Consider the following 18,811-nt stretch of genomic DNA (forward strand, 5'->3'; position numbering starts at 1 on the left):
AAGAACCTTTCCACCTAAACTAACAGCTACCTTATATTAAACCAAGCGAATATTTACGCTCAATGGTTTCATCGTTTAGTTTCAAACATTTTGTGTAGAAATGCAAAAACTTCATTCGTTGTAATGCAAGTATTGCACATTTTGTTTCGGAGTAACAAAGTTACGCTCAATCCTTTGCATTTCCTAGCTTTACTCCAGGAAAGATGAATGGAAAAAGAAGTAAAATTTTAAGTTAGTGTTCACGACAATTTCCCACCTTATTCCGTACATATACTTTAACCCTTTTAGTATTTATGGTATATTTTTATATCATAGCGTAGTATCGTCTTTGACCGCTTATTAAGGTTCTAAAAAAGGTATTTAAGCCGGTTTTTATGTTGGTCAAGCCAAGGATAGCCCAAAGAACACCATAAATGCATTTCGGAACCGGATGTTCAACTTGGCGGCGCCAAGTGCGGGGAGGGGCGTGACTATTGCTTCTTAAGACAAATTTCAAAAAAATTTCAAGCCTTTAGTTTTCAAGATGTCAGATTCAAACTTTCATACGGATTGTGTGTGTCTTTGGATATTTCTCATTTTTTTTACATCCATACGTGAAACCAGGACCGGGACCGAGGGCCGCAAGTGTTCCGAGGGGTTGATTTTTTCAGAAAAAATCCGGTCTTTCCCGATTTTTCCGGTTTAGGTGTATGATACGAACATGTGAGTGGTACCGTTGGAAAGGACCTTTTATACTGAAGAAAATGGTGTTTGAAACATGACTCTAGGCTAAAAAGTAATGACGCAATAAATTTTTATAATATGTATATATTTATATATGTGTGTTTGTATAAATATGTATAGGACCTAAATTCAGACTTTCAACAATTTTTCCGCCCTTTGTTTTCAAGATACAAGATTTAAGTTTTGAACACGTATTATGTACATAACAACGTATTTTTTAAAACAAAAAATCACATCCCTATGTGAACCCAGGCCCTGGCTCGAGGGGCAAAGTGTTTTGGCGGGATTTTAAAAAATCCAGAGTTTTCTGAATTTTCCGGTGCAGGTGTGTGATATGGATATGTGAGTGGTACAGTTGGAATTGTCTCGTTATACTGAAGAAAATAGCGTTTGAACCATGACTCTAAGTCAAATAGTAATGACACAGTACATTTTTGAATTGTTTATATATATATATATATATATATATATATATATATATATATATATATATATATATATATATATATATGGAAAAAATGGGTCACCTTCAAACTCAAAAATTTCTGACCTGAGTTTTCAAGATACAAGATTGAAATTTTCCACACGTATTATGTATTTTATATAACAACGTATCCTTTTTTAAAAATTCAGATCTCTACTTCAACTTAGGCCCGGGCCAGAAGGGCCGCAAAAATTTCGATTTTTCCGAAAAATCTCCCGGTTTTCCCCTATTTTCCCGTTTCGGGTGTATAGTACGCACAAGCGAGTATTACCGTTAGAAAGTATACTCTATCCTGAAATAAACGAGGTATGAACCATGATCCTAAAGTATATAGTAAGGAAGCAGTAGCTGTTTGAGTAAAAGTCTAAAAATTTACCTCAAAAAGTGGAAATCTTAAAAGGGTTAAAACTTCTTTGTAATGTTCTTCGAAATGTCACACCATCATTGTGATCCATAATAATCATTTGTTTGAAGTAGACTAGTTTTCACTTGTAGTTCCGTTCTAACTTATATTCCTTTTCGTGACCGAGTAGCTAATACATGTGCATTTTGTGTGGTTGATACTGTATTCGATTCCCAGTAATTGCATTTGCCTTGGATGAAAATCCTAATATTGTATCGGGTCTCTCTTTAAGAAGCACGAGGGTGATTCAGGAAGTAATGCCTCCGAAGTTCAAAATCTCTTGTCGTCGCGAATTCTATCGAGGAATTTGAAGCTTAAAATATACAAAACGATAATAATGCCTGTTGTTCTGTATGGTTGTGAAATATGGTTGCTTAGGCTGAGGGAAGAACATAGACTGAAAGTATTTGAGAACGAGATCCTGAGACGAATATTCGGACCCAAGAGGAACGGGAATGGGAAATGGCGGAATCTTCATAACGAGGAACTACATAATTTATACGGTTTACCCAACATTGTTAGGGTCGTAAAGTCTAGGAGGCTTAGGTAGGCGGATCATGTAGCTAGAATGGAAGAAATTAGAAATGCTTTCAAAGTCTTGACTGGAAGACCAATCGAAAAACGACCATTAGGAAGACCTAGGCGCAGATGGGAGGACAATATTATGATGGATCTCGCAGAGATAGGAATACAAAGTAGAAACTGGATGCAGTTAGCTAAGAATAGAAGTCAGTGGAGAGCTTTTGTGAACGCGGCATTGAAACTCCGGGTTCCATAGGCCATAGAGTTAGTTAGTTAGTTAGTTAGTTAGTGCCTTCGAGGTGATACCTTTATTTATGTTTGACAGATAGCATCGATAAGCATGAGTGGGAAACTTGTAATATCAGCTACAAATAGTGACATCATTTTTCAACATAGTCCTCATTATGAGCAACACACTTGCGCCAACGCGAAACAAGGATATTCATGCCGTCGACTATAAACAGTTCAGAATGTTTGCAATACTATTGACCAAATAGTGAGCTTGGAGGCATTACTTTCCGAATCACTTTTGTAGATCTCGTATCATGTAGTGTCTGTGCTACGAGGAGGAGTTAAATTATAAGTTATCAAAGAGGACACCGTGGCTCAGTGATAGTGTCTTCACCTCTGGCACGAGAAATCCCTAATTCGACTCCAGACAATGTAAATTTATGGTTAACAACATGTACGTCGAATTTCTTGAGTTCTGTCGTTTCCTTCTACTTACTCCACCACTCCTTTTACAATCATTCACTTTCATTATAGTTATCTGCCTCACTTACACATTTCAAAATAATTTAACTTTATATTAAATTTTGATCAACCTCCCCAAAAGCTTTGGACCCATCACGAAATAGTTTCCTGCGTATCGTATGCTGTTCACCACAAGCTTACTTCGCCGGACATCAAACCAGGGACTCCACGTATCAGAGGTAAGCGCTCTATCACTGACCGACCGTACCCTCCTCCCCTCTCAAGAGTAGATTACATCTCCATTCTTTTCCTTGAAGCAAAACAGAAAGTATTAGAAGTATATTACTGCCTGTACTTTCTATTAGGGATGGTCATAAAGTTTCGGTTCTAGCGGAACCGCTTCCAGGAGGAACCAGTTCTTGGAGATCCGGTTTACAGAACCGGTTCTGGATCCGGTTCCAGACGTGGATCCGAATAACCGGTTCCAGACCTAGATTTGAAGAACCGGTTCTAGACCTGGATCCGAAGAACCGGTTCCAGACCTGGATCCGAAAAACCGGTTCCGGAACCAGATCTTCTAGAACCGGATCCGTTCAGACCCGAAAACCGGTTCCACCAGGAACCGGTTCTGGCCATCCCTGGTTTCTATTGTATATTCATTTCCATAAACCGAACACTATAAGAGATAATGAGAAACTACGTTTTAATATGGATTAAACATCCCAAGGCCCTCTATTCAAAACGGAAATCACCATATATTAGCAAACGATAATAGAAAGCGACAAGTAGTTTATTTTTATATTGCATTCAATTGGACAAGAATATTCCACCTCGGACTTCATTACACTATTGCAAACGGAAGTGGTAGAAATCAACTATCATTTCCGGTTTCAAAATTAATCTCTATAGACCCAAAACGATAAGAAATAGCGAGTAATGGATTTTCGATGTAGATTCAGCGTCTCAGAACCAGGTTTTATCTTTAACTTTCTATTGTAACCACAAGTAGTAGATGTTACTAATCAGTGTTACCAATTTTGGGGAAAAGTAGCTAAATCTAGGAGATTCGACTCCCAGAATTGCTACAAAAAATAATTTTTCTGATTAGCGACTTTTTTAGTGATTTTGAATGACAATTTGACGACTTAATTGCAAATCTAGCGAGTTTTGTGCTCTAAACAACTTGTTCTTCAGTAATCAAGTACTATTAGCTCGAATCAGTTTAGATATACTATGTTTGTTTCCTTTCTGTCTATTTGAATTAGCGCAAAAGTGTTCACGAGTTGGAAGAGGGGATATTACATAGCATTTACCTCCATATTGCCTCTTTGATTGCTGTTACCTCTTACCCTCTAACGAGACCAACTCCAATCTTTATCGTCTTTTAGTTTGCGAAGCTTCCATTTAGAGGCACAACTAATATATTACCGATAACAAGCTGATTATCTGTAGAAGCGTGGGTAAAAGTCAAGTAGATGCAAGATTTTTTTTTCTTAATAGATTTTTACATTTTTCGTTTTTCAAAAACTCATCTTTGATTTCGTTGAATTCAAATTGGTCATAAAGTAAATCTTTCAATTGCGTTTTTACATACACTGTCGTATATATATAGATATAGATAGATAGATAGATAGATAGATAGATTGAGCCGAACAAAAAATCAAATAGTAAATGCCACGGGGCACATCGAATGGTGTTATCGTTTTGCCCCCAGAGCTGCAATTCATGAGGGCCCAGAGCCAAACTTTAAAATTTGAAACAGAAACATAAGGTGAGTGATACCTCGTTCGATACATCTTTAAAAACTACAAAGCGTTGGGGCAAAAAAAAAAAAAAAATTGATATCGGTCAGTATATTCAAAATGGCCGCCAATAAAACGTCTGGTACCATTAGTGAGAAAACGATTGGAGATAAATGAACAGAATAAAAAGTGAAACAGGAAGGGAATGGAGTACATCGAATGATGATGTGGTGACCCCAAGGCCACCTTTCATTGGAGCCCAGAGCCCAACTTTGAAATTTTAAGTGAGAACGTGATATTTCTTTAAACACTGAACAGCCTTGTGGCAAAACATTTTCCATATGGATCACCGTTTTAAAATTTGTCTCCAAGACATGGTCCCTGTATTAGATAAAACGTCCAGTACCACTAATATGAAAACGATTGGAGATAAATGAACAGAATAAAACTCGTATAGGAAATCACAGAGGGTATTTATTATTCCACGGCTCGAGAACGATGTACCAGCCTCTGAAGTGGGAAGGAATGGTGAAATTGCAAATGAGAACCTTAGTTTTGGAAATTGAATCTACGTAACAAAATTATCTGAAATGTGTTTTTATAAGAGATATATATCTCTGTAATGAGAAAAAGTAGCTAAAATTCGTGGTAAATAGTACCTTCCATTTGTATTGCATACAATGATTTCATGCAAAAATCAATCAACTGAAATACAAAATAAAATATTCGAACATTGCAGTGCAATGAGAACGAGGTGTCACTCGCATGTTTCCATTTAGAATTTTGAATTTGGCTCTGGGCCCCACGGGAGTAGTACGACAATAGCATTCGATGTGTCCCATGAGCTTTTTATTTGAGCTTTTGTTCGGTTCATTTATCATATTAATGGTACAGGAGTTTTATCTGATATAGGAACCATGTCTTGGCGTCCATTTTGAATACTGTGACCGATATGAAAAGTCCTACCACAGAGCTTTTTAGTTTTTAAAGATCTATTTAGTTTTTAAAGAATGAGGTATCACTCGCCCCATATTTTCATTTAAAATTTTAAAGTTTCGCCCTGGGCTCTCATGAATGACGGCCCTAGAGGGCACCGCGACAATACCATTTCATGTGCTCCATGGTCTTTCCTATTTGAGTTTTTGTTTGGTTCATTTATGTTCAACCGTTTTGATATTAGTGATACTGGACGTTTTATCTGAATGTCTTAGCGGCCATTTTGAATACGGTGACCGATATGAAAAATCTTTGTGCACTATGCTTTCTAGTCTTTAAAGATCTATCGAAGGAGGTATCACGCACTACATGTCTTCTTTTAAAATTTTAAAGTTTGACCCAGGGCCTAGCTGAAGAGCCGCACTTTGGGACATCGCGACAACACCGTTCGATGTGCCCTATAGCATTTCCCTTTTAAGTTCTTGTTTGGTTCATTTATGTTGAACCATTTTCGAGATATTTCCGTGGAAAGATTAAAACGGGCCACCCTATATATATATTAGAAAGAGAGAGACTGAATTTCACGAATAATTTTTTAGAGACTTTTCACCCAAATTTGGAGTCATTTCAATTCTCATTTAGCGACTTTTTTGTGTTAACTTGTTGGTAACACTGTTACTACTTCCAGTATCAGTATTGTATTCACATAAAATGGAAATCGACAGTAGTTTCACACCATGAAACAAACCTCATTTGTTCTCGCATCCACTGTTTCTCAGGAGGCACACTCATGGGGAGGAGGAGTCCACCAGGTCCTGACCCCTAGCTCCAAATTTCCTAAGTCAAGATACATTTGTGCACTTTCTCCCCCCCCCAAAAAAAAAAAAAAACTATACTTGTTTGAAAGAGAGATGATTGATGTAGCATGAAAATTTGATCTTACATTTCATCTGTATCTATTTCTCTCATAAAAACAATCTAGTTCCTTATTTTTTTTTCGCTGAAATTATAGATGAAAGAATTTTACAATAACTTATCGTCTTTTCGGGTGCAGAATAATACCCGTTCAATATTACAAACACGTAGTGGCTTATAGTATAGGACCCCTGCCCATAAACCTTGGAACCCTCACAAAAAAAAAAAAAAAAAAAAAAGTCTGGGCGCGCGGTTGTTTCTCGTCGCCTCCTTTAGCCATCACAATATTTCGGTATGAATTTCATCTATTTCATCTTTTTGGGCGCCTCCGGTGGCGCAAATCTGTCTTCAACATTGGAGAGACGGGTAAGACCATTTTTGTTTGTTTAGCGATGTTCAAAATATTTATGAAGTTGAGAAACAAATCTGTGGAGATCAGGGAAGCACGGTTGTATTCAACATTGGAAAGCTTTTTCTGGGCGGACACCAGTTTCATCTCACTTTCCTTTGTGGCAATCGGACACAAATCATCACATTTCTCCCCTAAAACACATTTCAAATGGGATTATTGAGGGGGAAAGTCCCCCTCAGTTCCAAGATTGACGGGGATATGTCCCCCTCATGCCCCCGGGATTTGCGCCACTGGGCGTCTCCATAGTTTGGGAAACACTTGTTCGTTAACAAAGATATGCTCTCGTTTACACCTCAGAAGATATATTTCAATTTAAAACCAAATAATCCTTGGTTTGTTTGGATTGCTCAGACCCAGGTCTTATTTTACCTCTTGCAATAACGTAGTGTGAAAAACAATTTAATTCTCCTTCTTCCACAACAATTAACTCAAGAATGAAAAATTAAGCATTATGTACACTTTAACGGTAGAAGATCCACGTTAAAGCATTACTTTGTCGCAACTACGAACACGAGGACAACCTTTCGTTGGCTCAGAGATCTCCTCTGCACAGGAGTGAAACTTGTAAACAAATTACCGCTTGAGTGCTTCGAACACCAAAGCTAATAAGAACCCAGAGTAATGTAACAGTCAAATTTCACTTTAGAAGCCAAGTGGAAAATCGTTGTCTTCGGCGTTTCAATGACATAGCGGTAATGTTATCAATGTAGAGTGTTTCACAGTAAGGTGTATGTACGTACTACAACAAACACTACAGTCGATTATTCCTAACTTTTAAAGAATTCTACCTTGCGCAAATATACATAGGTCGAATTCTAAATACGCTGGAATATGAAACTTAATTTCTAAAAAATAAAAACTTATACGCATATTTTTAGGTTCGAGCAAAGAGTGACTTACAATCGTGAACAAGTGTTAAATTCATGACTTCAACAATAATGTACATGTTTGATAGGCTTGCGTACCATAAAGTTCTTTTGATTAAAGTTCGTCTATGATTCTATTCGTCCGGGTTCTGAAGTTTCCTTAAAAATCAATTGCTTCAACTATCGAGATCAAATATTACGCTTAATATATGTCTACAAATCTACAAATCTCTTTCCTATCTAGGGTTCCCAAATTCCAAAATGGAAATACCGAACACCCTCCTGTAATACGTATACTATTAAGATCGTGACATCATAGCTCATCAAAGTGTGATCTATCTTTCTGTTCTAAATACTATCTTTTTGTTTTTAGAGCACTAATGTTATACACTTACCTGCTGGATGTAAAAGTATGAAATTAGGTACACCTTTTGGTTTCATTGAATACGAATGTTATTTGTTTACCTGTTGAATATAAAGCTAAGAAATTTGGTATAACTTTTTTTTTTAAAAAAAAATTCTTAGAATAAGAATAAATTATTTACTTGTCTGTTCAAATTAAAGGAATTAAATTTTGTATGAACCATAGGTTTGTAGAACACGAACATGTTATTCACGTAAATTTCGAATATAAAGGTATGAAATTTGTTATAAATTTTGTATTTTCACAATAAAAAAATGAAATCTTTAAGTTTTATGTCCCATGGTTATGCTGGTTAGACTAAAGGAGACAGTGATGATGAAAAATAAATGAAATGGTGGAATGAAGAGAGTGGGAGGAAACGGAAGAACCCAGAGAAAACCTATGAGCACGGTGTTTGTCCACCACAAAGTCCACACGGCGCGAGCTGGAATCGAACCAGGCACCGGAGGTGAACGCTCTACCACTGAACCACCGCGCCCCCTATTTTCAGAATAAGATTATGTTATTGATTTACCTGCTCAATGTAAATATGCGATGTTGGGTACACTTTTACTTTTCGTAGAAAACGAATGTGCTCCATATTTGCCTGCTGAATGTAAAGGTATGATTAGGTTCAAGTTTATGTTTCGTTGGATACGAATACGTCAGTTATTTACCTGCTTCCACTTAAGTCCTCGGAAACGTGATTAACGCTTAGTCAATTCTATATGAGATTTTTCAGCCACATCCAAAAAGCTTTTGTAATAAAATTAACTTCAATATACAGGGTGTCTCAAAAGTTTCCTGGCATAGGGTAACTCTGTTTATTATCAGTTACAAAAAAATGTAAGGGGGGGGAAACCGTCATGAAATATGATGTTTTCAATATAAGTGAAGGAATTTTTAAAATCAGAAGAGCCGTTTCGGTTGTACACTCTTTATGAGCCTAATGTTAAATGAAAATGCAACGTTTCCATTTACCTGGAACTACAACATAAGTGAATGAAGTTACTGATTGAAATGGGGGCTGGCCATCGACATGTCAGCATGAAAGACAGTAACTTCATTCACATATGTTGTGGGTCCAAGTAAACGACAACGTTGCATTTTCATTTAACATTGGGCGCATAAAGAGTGTAAAGCCCAAACGGCTCATCTAATTTTAAAATTTCCTTCACTTTAGATTGAAAACATCATATTTGGATACGGTTTCCCCTCTTACATTTTGTTGTAACTCTGATAATAACAGAGTTAGTTACCATATGTAAGGGGACTTTTGAGACACCCTGTATTACGTAACAAAGTATAATCTTTAGCGCAAAATTCTAGCTGAAATTCTTCTTCAAATACAATGAACATCACTGTTGAAATGTTCTATTTTCAAAATGAAATGATGCCATTATTGAACTTTGTGACCATGTCATACCAGGAATGGAGAATCATTTGTTTTAATTGTACTTGAAAGAATGTGTCAGTGTAAAAATGTCGAGCGAAAACAAAATTTATATTCCGTACCGAGAAAATGTGATTAAAAAAAAAGTTTCTCTCAGAAGATCCATCAGCTAATCGATCAATCATGACAGAGTCAAAACATCATTTATGAATTCTTGTCACATCAAGAGCTGTCAAGCCGCTCTTACCCCCCCCCCCCAAAAAAAACAGCTACACGGTACAACCTAATGGTGAAAGGGAATTATAATCCACAAAAAAAGCAATAGAGTTAGAAAAAAACTGGCAGTACTTTCTCAAATTTCTAGAAACATTGTGCAGATTAAATGAATAAAATAAAACTTTGAAATTTTTGCAGTAAGGTTTGTAGTCTGTTCCTCATAAGCCTTCGGACCTCTGTAAACTATAGTTTAAAATGGAGCTTCATTCAAAACTCTTTATTTTTACATTCTTTTACTTTGTGCAACAAGCACCCGAAACTAAATACCATGTTTATGCAGCTGTTCAAAGACTTCGTTATACAGGCAAACGATAGCACAGCCACACGATGACATCTATTAGCATCAGACAGACAATTGATTATGCAGGTAATGACATCTATTAGCATCAGATAGACAAGCGATAGTAAAGGTAATGATATCTATTAGCATTAGACAGAAAAGCGATAGCACATATAATGACATGTATTAGCATCAGACAGACAAGCGATTGCACAGGTAACTACATCTATTAGCATCAGACAGGCAAGCGATAGTACATGTAATGATATCTATTAGCATCAGATAGACAAGCTAAAGTACAGATAATTACATATATTAGCATTACACAGGCAAGCGATAGCACATGTAATGACATCTATTAGCATCAGACAGACAAGCCAGGGATAGCGCAGGTAACGACATCTATTAGCATCAAACAAACAAGCGTTAGCACATGTAATGACATGTATTAGCATCAGACAGACAAGCGATAGCACAGATAATGACATCTATTAGCATCAGACAGACAAGCCAGGGATAGCGCAGGTAACGACATCTATTAGCATCAAACAAACAAGCGTTAGCACAGATAATGACATGTATTAGCATCAGACAGACAAACGATAGCACAGGTAATGACATCTATTAGCATCAGACAGACAAGCCAGGGATAGCGCAGGTAACGACATCTATTAGCATCAAACAAACAAGCGTTAGTACATGTAATGACATGTATTAGCATCAGACAGACAAGCGATAGCACAGGTAATAACATCTATTAGCATCAGACAGACAAGCCAAGGATAGCGCAGGTAATGACATCTATTAGCATCAAACAAACAAGCGTTAGCACAGATAATGACATCTATTAGCATCAGGCAGACAAGCGATTACACAGGTAATGACATCTATTTGCATCAGACAGACAAACGATTACACAAGTAATGACATTTATTAGCATCAGATAGACAAACGATAGTTCAGGTAATGACATCTATTAGCATTAGACACACAAGCGATTACAGAAGTAATGACATGTATTAGCATCAGAGAGACAAGCGATTGCACAGGTAACTACATCTATTAGCATCAGACAGGCAAGCGATAGTACATGAACGATATCTATTAGCATCAGATAGACAAGCTAAAGTACAGATAATTACATCTATTAGCATTACACAGGCAAGCGATAGCACATGTAATGACATCTATTAGCATCAGATAGACAAGCGGTAGTCGGTAGTACAGATAATTACATCTATTAGCATTAGACAGACAAGCGATAGCACATGTAATGACATCTAATAGCATCAGACAGACAAGCGATTAGACAGGTAATGACATATATTAGCATAAGGGGACATGAGATAGCCCTGGTAATGACATCTATTGGTATTAGCAGACCAGCAATAGCACAGGTAATGACATCTGACATCTATTAGCATCAAACAAGCGATAGCACAGGTAATGACATCTATTAGCATCAGACAAACAAGCGATAGCACAAGTAATGACCTCTATTAGCATCAGACAAACAGGTGATAGCACAGGTAATGATACTCGTATCTATTCGCATCAAACAGATAAGCGATAGCACAGGTGACGACATCTATTAGCATCACGGGGACAAGTGATAGCCCTGGTAATGACATCGTTTGGTATTAGGCAGACCAGTAATATCACAGGTAACGATATCTATTAGCATCAGGCAGGCAAGCGATAGGACAGGTAACGACATGTATTAGCACCAGGCAGACAAGTGATAGCCTTAATAACCACATATATTAGCATCAGGCAGTCCAGCGATATCACAGATAATGATAGCTAATAGCATTATTCAATTTTATTAAGGTTGACATCACGTGCAGAGTGAGACGTTTACCATTTAATAATAGGATGTATAGCCTAAGATTACCAAACTGGTGCATGGGGTCCGTAGTTCAATCCCAGCACCCCGGCAAGTAGTTTTTGAGCTGGACAAACACCATGCGAGTGCAATTTCTCCGTATTACTTCATTTTTGCCCACTGTCGTCACTCCACCATTATTATCAACATCATCATCACGGTCTCATTTTAACCTTTAACGCACCAAGCTTAAATCATCAACGTTGTTTACTAAAGCTGGGGTCTTCTAGGGACCCCAAGTATTATTTTAATCTCTCAATTTATTTATTTTTTGCATTTTTTAACGAACTTATCATTAGTCTATTTATGTAGCAGATATCCCAAAAGGATACAGAACACATATAAAAATCGAGAATAAATTGGTTCTAATAGTTGCTGCAGTATCACCCTCTGGGGTCCCTAGAGGTCCCCGCTTCTTGTGTTAAGGGTTAAGCAATTATTCCTTGTGCAGAGCTTCAGTGCATTAGCAGCATTCTGAACGGTAATGTGCCTATTTCCTCGAATCAATTCATTAGCACGTTCTCGATTTGCATCTGTTGTTGGTCGGTCGCTTTTCGGTTTATCTGCAATTTCTATTCATCCGTTTCTAAACTTCTTCACCCAACGCAGCATATTGATTATGTCCATTACAGAGTCCCCATAAACAGTCTTCAAGTGATTATGAATTTCCTTAAGAGGCCTTATCATTGCGAAATTAAAATACCGCTAATTTTACAGTAATTCCGTGATATCTTCAAATAGATAAAAGATAATCGAAATGTGGAACAAGAGCGCCCTAGACAATATTATTTTGCATGAGGTACCGTTATCACGAGTCACCTAGTAGCTATCCTAGGACAGTATATATCATAAATCAAACTTGGTATGATAGTAGACCTAGTCAACTTTCCATTCTGGACCAATCTTGTCATAATAGAAGACCTTGACAAGTTTCCGACCTGAATCAATCTTGTCATAATAGTAGACCTTGACAAGTTTCCGATCTGAATCAATCTTGTCATAATAGTAGGTCTTGACAAGTTTCCGATCTGAATCAATCTTGTCATAATAGTAGATCTTGACAAGTTTCCGATCTGGACCAATCTTGGGACAATCACAATACTAGACTTGAAAAGTATTCTTACTCATATGAAATACTATGATACCCAGGCCTTCGGTTCCGGAGTTACGGAACATCAATTTTGGGGCTGCACTTTCGAAAAAAAAAATATCAATAGAACTCATCCGATCTGGATCAAATTAGGCATTGTGATAAACCTTAAACTGTTACATAAGCATATGAAATGTTATGGTGAGCATGCTTTTGAATCCCGAGTTATAGGCCATCAATTTTGAGGTCGAACTTGCGAAAACAAAACATCAACTAACCTGATGCTATTCGGACCAAATTGGGTATGATAGTCACTTTTTGCCTGCAATACAAGCAGATAATGGCCTGCTCGCTGTTGAATTCCCATTTTTGTGCCATTAATTATTTTGTGGTTTATTTTGGGCAATAAACCAACCAAACTCATCCGACGTAGATCAAACTTGACATAGCATTAAACCTTGATCTGCTATGGATGTATAATTTTGTAAAATATTATGGCATGCAAACTACTCGTTCTTGACTTATAAGTCATCAAAGGTTTAGTTTGGACTTTTTGTAAAAGATTTTTTAATAAATGTTTGCTTCAATTAAACGAAGAATGGCTTCTTTCTGCAAGTAGAAAATTCAACTATTCTCTATTACAAATACTAACAATTTCTTTTCTGGTTTCCGTTTGACCATCTAATTTTCTTCATTCTTCTCTACATCCATATTTCAGAAGTCTTTTTCTGTGTAACATCCATGTTTTTGCCCCACAAAATACAGCACTCCCTCCACATTGAAACCTTTATACAAAGATACAAAAATAACTTAATTTTAAAAATAACAAAATAGTTTTTGACAAGACAAATAACAATGAATAGATATGAAGATGTAGCATCTAAATAAAGCAGTGGTTTCCAACCTAGTTTCTTAAAGACATGTGAAGAGCCAGGAAGAGAGTGCAAGCTACTGTCAGAGATAAATTGTGAAATTATGAGAAAAGCATCACTGTAATGACTATTTAAATTTAGTTTCAGTACTCTTTACAGATGCTACATATTTGACATTTTGTCTATATCATGGAAAAGGGAAGATATGAGAATGAACAATGCAGAATTTATGAAGAGAGACGACAGCTAAACAAGGCTAAAGTGTAGTCACAAATATATTTTCATTCATTGTACTGTAATTTTGTTCTGTATATTCTGAAATGCTAGACACACTTCTGGACTTCCACTATTAAAGGAAACTTCCATTTCTATCTGTAATGATCTCACTACAAAAGTGAAAGTTGTGTTGGTTTTGAGTATTCACAGAGCGTATGAGAGAGAGAGGTTTTCTCATGAAATAAACTTCCTACGAAATCTTCATGTCAGCAAAGAGTGAAATGCATCGGTAGTGTCTGTCCAGCAACCAACAACATTAACTCGTATCAAATGAAAGCACGTACCTCATCAATTTATGGTTTGAAGGAACATACATCCTTTGAGCCAAACTACACGTAAAATGCTGAACTTGTACTTGTTTCAAAGATACAGTTCCTTTTAACTTTTCAAGAAGAGTTAGTGGGATTATGAAAAGGAAACGATGAAAAGTTTTGGGTTTCAGACTTTCGTGTTACTACGTACGTAGCTTATAGGTTTCTGAGAAGTCACTTTTAATTGATCAAAGATCAACATTTCGCTGAGGAATGTTGTTTACTACGCGTGCAGTTCTATATTCTTATAAATGATTCGGTTCTTTATTATAAAATAGTGACTTTGTCAAGAAATCTTTGCATAACTGAATGCATTGTCGTCTTGTGGTTAGAGTTTTGAGAACTATTATAGAACAGTTATGTCAGTTCGTCTGTCTGTTTATCTGTCACTTGCTTTGTCTGTCTCTCGACAGATATCAGAGCAAAAGCAATAAGACATAGCGAGAAACGTTTTTTTGTTAGGAATTTAGTATCTGAAGAACATGTTCCATCTGGATCTTTATCAACTTTTTTGTGGATTCAGCATCTCAAAATAGGTTCTATCTTTGTCCTTATCGGAACAGTTTTTTTTGTAATGGATTCAGCATCTTAAGAATAAGTTTCATCTGTTTCTTATCTAAATGTTTTTGTTGTTGTTCTGGATTCAGTATCTCAATAGGTTCCATTTGTGCCCTTTTCGAAACGAGTTTTGGTTATGGATTCAGTATCTCAAGAACAGTTTCCATCTATGACCTTATCGAAATATCTTTTTGCTGTGGATTCAGTATCTCCAGAGTAAGTTCCACCTGTGTTTTTATCGAAATGCCTTTCTTTTTATGGATTCAGCAACTAAAAAATAGTTTCCATCTATGTCCTTATCCTCTATTCCAACTGGAAATGGTAAAAATGTACGCTTCCGCTTTCACTATAATTGAAATACAGCAAAAATGATAAAACTTGGCAACAAACTTATTTTTTAATATAGAGGTACAACATCTCAAGAAGGGACCCAACTTCTCTGGCCTTATCACTCTTAGTAAGACCGGAAGCGATTGAAATTAATTGCAGCTCCTGGTTTCAATATTGATCACTATATATGGAAAATTGTAAAAGGTAGTGAGAAATGTTTCTATATGAATTTAGTGTCTTAAAACCAGGCTCCATCTTGACTTAAATAGTTGTAACGAGGCGTGAGAGACACATATCATTTTCGGTTTGAATATTGGTCACTATAGAGATAGGAGATGGCGATTCTTTTTTCTCTTCTGTTTTGGTTCAGAACAAAGTATAGATATGCACCTCTCTTATCTGCCTGTTGAAAACGGAACTAATTTACCGGCATTACCATTTTTGTTTCCAATATTGGAACTCTCTCTAGACAGAAATTCTACCTTAGTTTCCCAACTTGATTCTGTCTGACGATTGGTTAATCAGGTCATTATAACACTGCGATTGGAGGTGATTTGATATCAGAACGATAAATATTGATTCATTTGTATTGTAATTATAACGACCTTTAAGAGCGAGCACATGTTATATCTATACAGTAAGTGCTGTTGTTGACAACCATCAATACAAGCAGACGACACATATGAAACAAACAGGAAGACACGAAGCCAGAAAACACCTATAAAAATAGACCTGAAGAGAACCGAAGTATCATTTGACCACTGATCGTATAACCTACACCTGATTCTGAGGTCGCCATCAGCGCAGGATTATTACCTTGCCCAAAGCCTTGGAGGCTGCCATGAGCTAAAGAGTTCACTTGCAAAAGTATTTCCTCCCTTCACCTTTAATTGTAATAAGGAAAGACTCTGATATATTCTCTTTGTACTTACAAAGAAGTTTTGTAATATTTTTATCAAATAAATTCGGTGAAGGGTTAAATCTCGAACTATTATTGTTTCTACCAAATAGACATTACAGTATTTAGATTCTTTGTAAGGAGTGAGGTTACATGAGACAAAACCTAATGTGTAAGTTTTCAAACCATTAGACGATTTCTCACCGGGAATTGAATTCGGGACCTCGTGGACGAAATTCATGCATACTCGCCGTAAAATAAGAGAGTGGGAAAGGAAGTTAAAGTAAAACAAATGTACAGGAGAGTTTTGTGAATAGGGGATCTAAATGTCGTTCTTGAATGAAGATAGACGATGTTATCTAAAGCACAAGGCTTTTCGCTAGAAATGTAAAAATAAATTAAAACTAGTCTTGCCAGCGCATCGAAACACCGTTCCTCCATTTTATCAGGAAATGAGAGAATTGAATTTCTGAGTAAAATATTACAAAGCGTTCTATTATTTGATCTTCTCAGAACAGAATGTATGTGTAACTTTTTACTTTGTTTTCACACGTTAGGAGTAGTACTTCACAAATAGGAAAAAAAACGGTGAGTGACATGTTAGAGGAAATGAGTGTTAAATTGAAAACACTCTTGAATTTTATGAACACGTGTACGCATTCAACTATAACAAAATAAATAGAATAAATAATTATAAATGGATATTTATCTTACATGTAACACTTCCCAAGTATAACACTTCGATTTTGACAAAATTTGGCAGGTAAACACTACAAAAAAATAAATAAATACGTGTTGTTTTTACTTTCTGCGGAAAAATGGCTTTAGGGAGTCAAAAGCTCCCCTTTCCCGCCCCCAAACGCAATTTTGAAAGTTGACTCCCGAAAGGCAAGAAGAAGTGGACCGAAGTGAATAAATTTTGTGTAGATGTTGTAGACGTAAAATGATGGAATACGTGTTTCGTATTTTCCTGGAAAAGACGGCTGTCTAGGACATAGACCCCTCCAAACCTTTGATCATGAAATATCAAAAGTGCTAATAACAGTATTTCAGAAGTGCCTAAAGGACATGAAGAATTGCAACTAAACTTTGTGTAGGGACAATACGCAAAATAAACAAATACGGTTTTTTTATTTCCTGTGGGAAAAGGTTTTAGGGGGGTAAAAGCACCCACTCAAAAGTTTGAAAGTTGACGGCTGAAAGGTAAGAGAAGTGGACCGAAGTGAATGAAACTGTGCATAGATATTTTAGACGTAAAATGAGGGAATACGTGTTTCGTATTTTCCAAACAAGAGAAAAGAAAAGAAAAGGCTGGGTGGAGTCCATAACTTCATATTTCGTTCATTACGAAATATCAAAAGTGCAAATAAGTATACGTCAGAAGTTTCTAAAGGATATGAAGATTTGCAACGAAATTACTGTAGGGACAATTCGCAAAAAACAAATGAACGCGTGTTTTCAGTTTGTGCGGAAAAACAGTGTTGGGGCCAAGGCCACCTCCGGAAAAATAGTAAATATTACCGTAGTAGTCCAGGAAGGAGTGGACCGAAGCAAATGAAATAGATACTGTATGTGTAAAATAAGGCCTTTCGTGTTTATCAAGTGTACGCATCCGATTTGCTTCAAATTTAGTACATCAACAGTAAACAGGAAATAAGTCGACACGTGTTTTGTTTATGTGGAAAGATATTGTAAGGGTTAAAGGCTCCTCCCGAGATACTATAAAATACACTATACTGGTTGTGCTTACAGTTGATGTGCCAAATTTGAAGAAATTGAAGGGAACACTTGTTGAACACGAAAGGCCTTATTTTACATACATAAGATCTACACACAATTTCTTTTGCTTCGGTCCACTCTTTCCGCTACTCAACATTTCGGTCCACCCAACCGTTTTTTTTTTTTTTTCTCAGGAAAATACGAATCACGTATTCCCCATCTTACGTCTGCAACATCTGTGCACAATTTCATTTACTTCGGTCCACTTCTTTCAAACTTTTGAGGGGGTGCTCTTGCCCCTAAAACCGTTTTTCCGCAGAAAAAAGTTTTGGTTTATTTTTTACGTATTGTTCCTACACATATTGTTCCTACACAATTCTTCATTTTCTTTAGGCACTTCTGACATACTATTATTAACGCTTTTGATATTTCGTGATCAAAGGTTTGGAGGGGTCCGTACCCCACCCAACTGTTTCTTACTGGAAAATACGTAACACGTGTTGAATCATTTTACGTCTACAATATCTGCATAATTTCATTCACTCGGTCCACTTCTCTTACCTTTCAGCCGTCAACTTTCCAAATTTTGGGTGAGAGTTTTTGCCTTTAAATCAATTTTTCCGCAGAAAATAAAAAAGACACGTATTCGTTTAATTTTTGCACATTGTCACTACACAAAGTTTCGTTCAAATTCTTCATGTCTTTAGGTACTTCTGACATACTGCTATTAGCACTTTTGATATTTCATGATCAAAGATTTGGAGGGGTCCGTGCCCCACACAACCGTTTTCTCCAGGAAAATACGAAACATGTCTTTCCTCATT

This window comes from Thermobia domestica, chromosome 12 (assembly GCF_964235325.1).
Source record: "Thermobia domestica chromosome 12, izTheDome1.hap1.1, whole genome shotgun sequence".
Classification (NCBI taxonomy): domain Eukaryota; kingdom Metazoa; phylum Arthropoda; class Insecta; order Zygentoma; family Lepismatidae; genus Thermobia; species Thermobia domestica.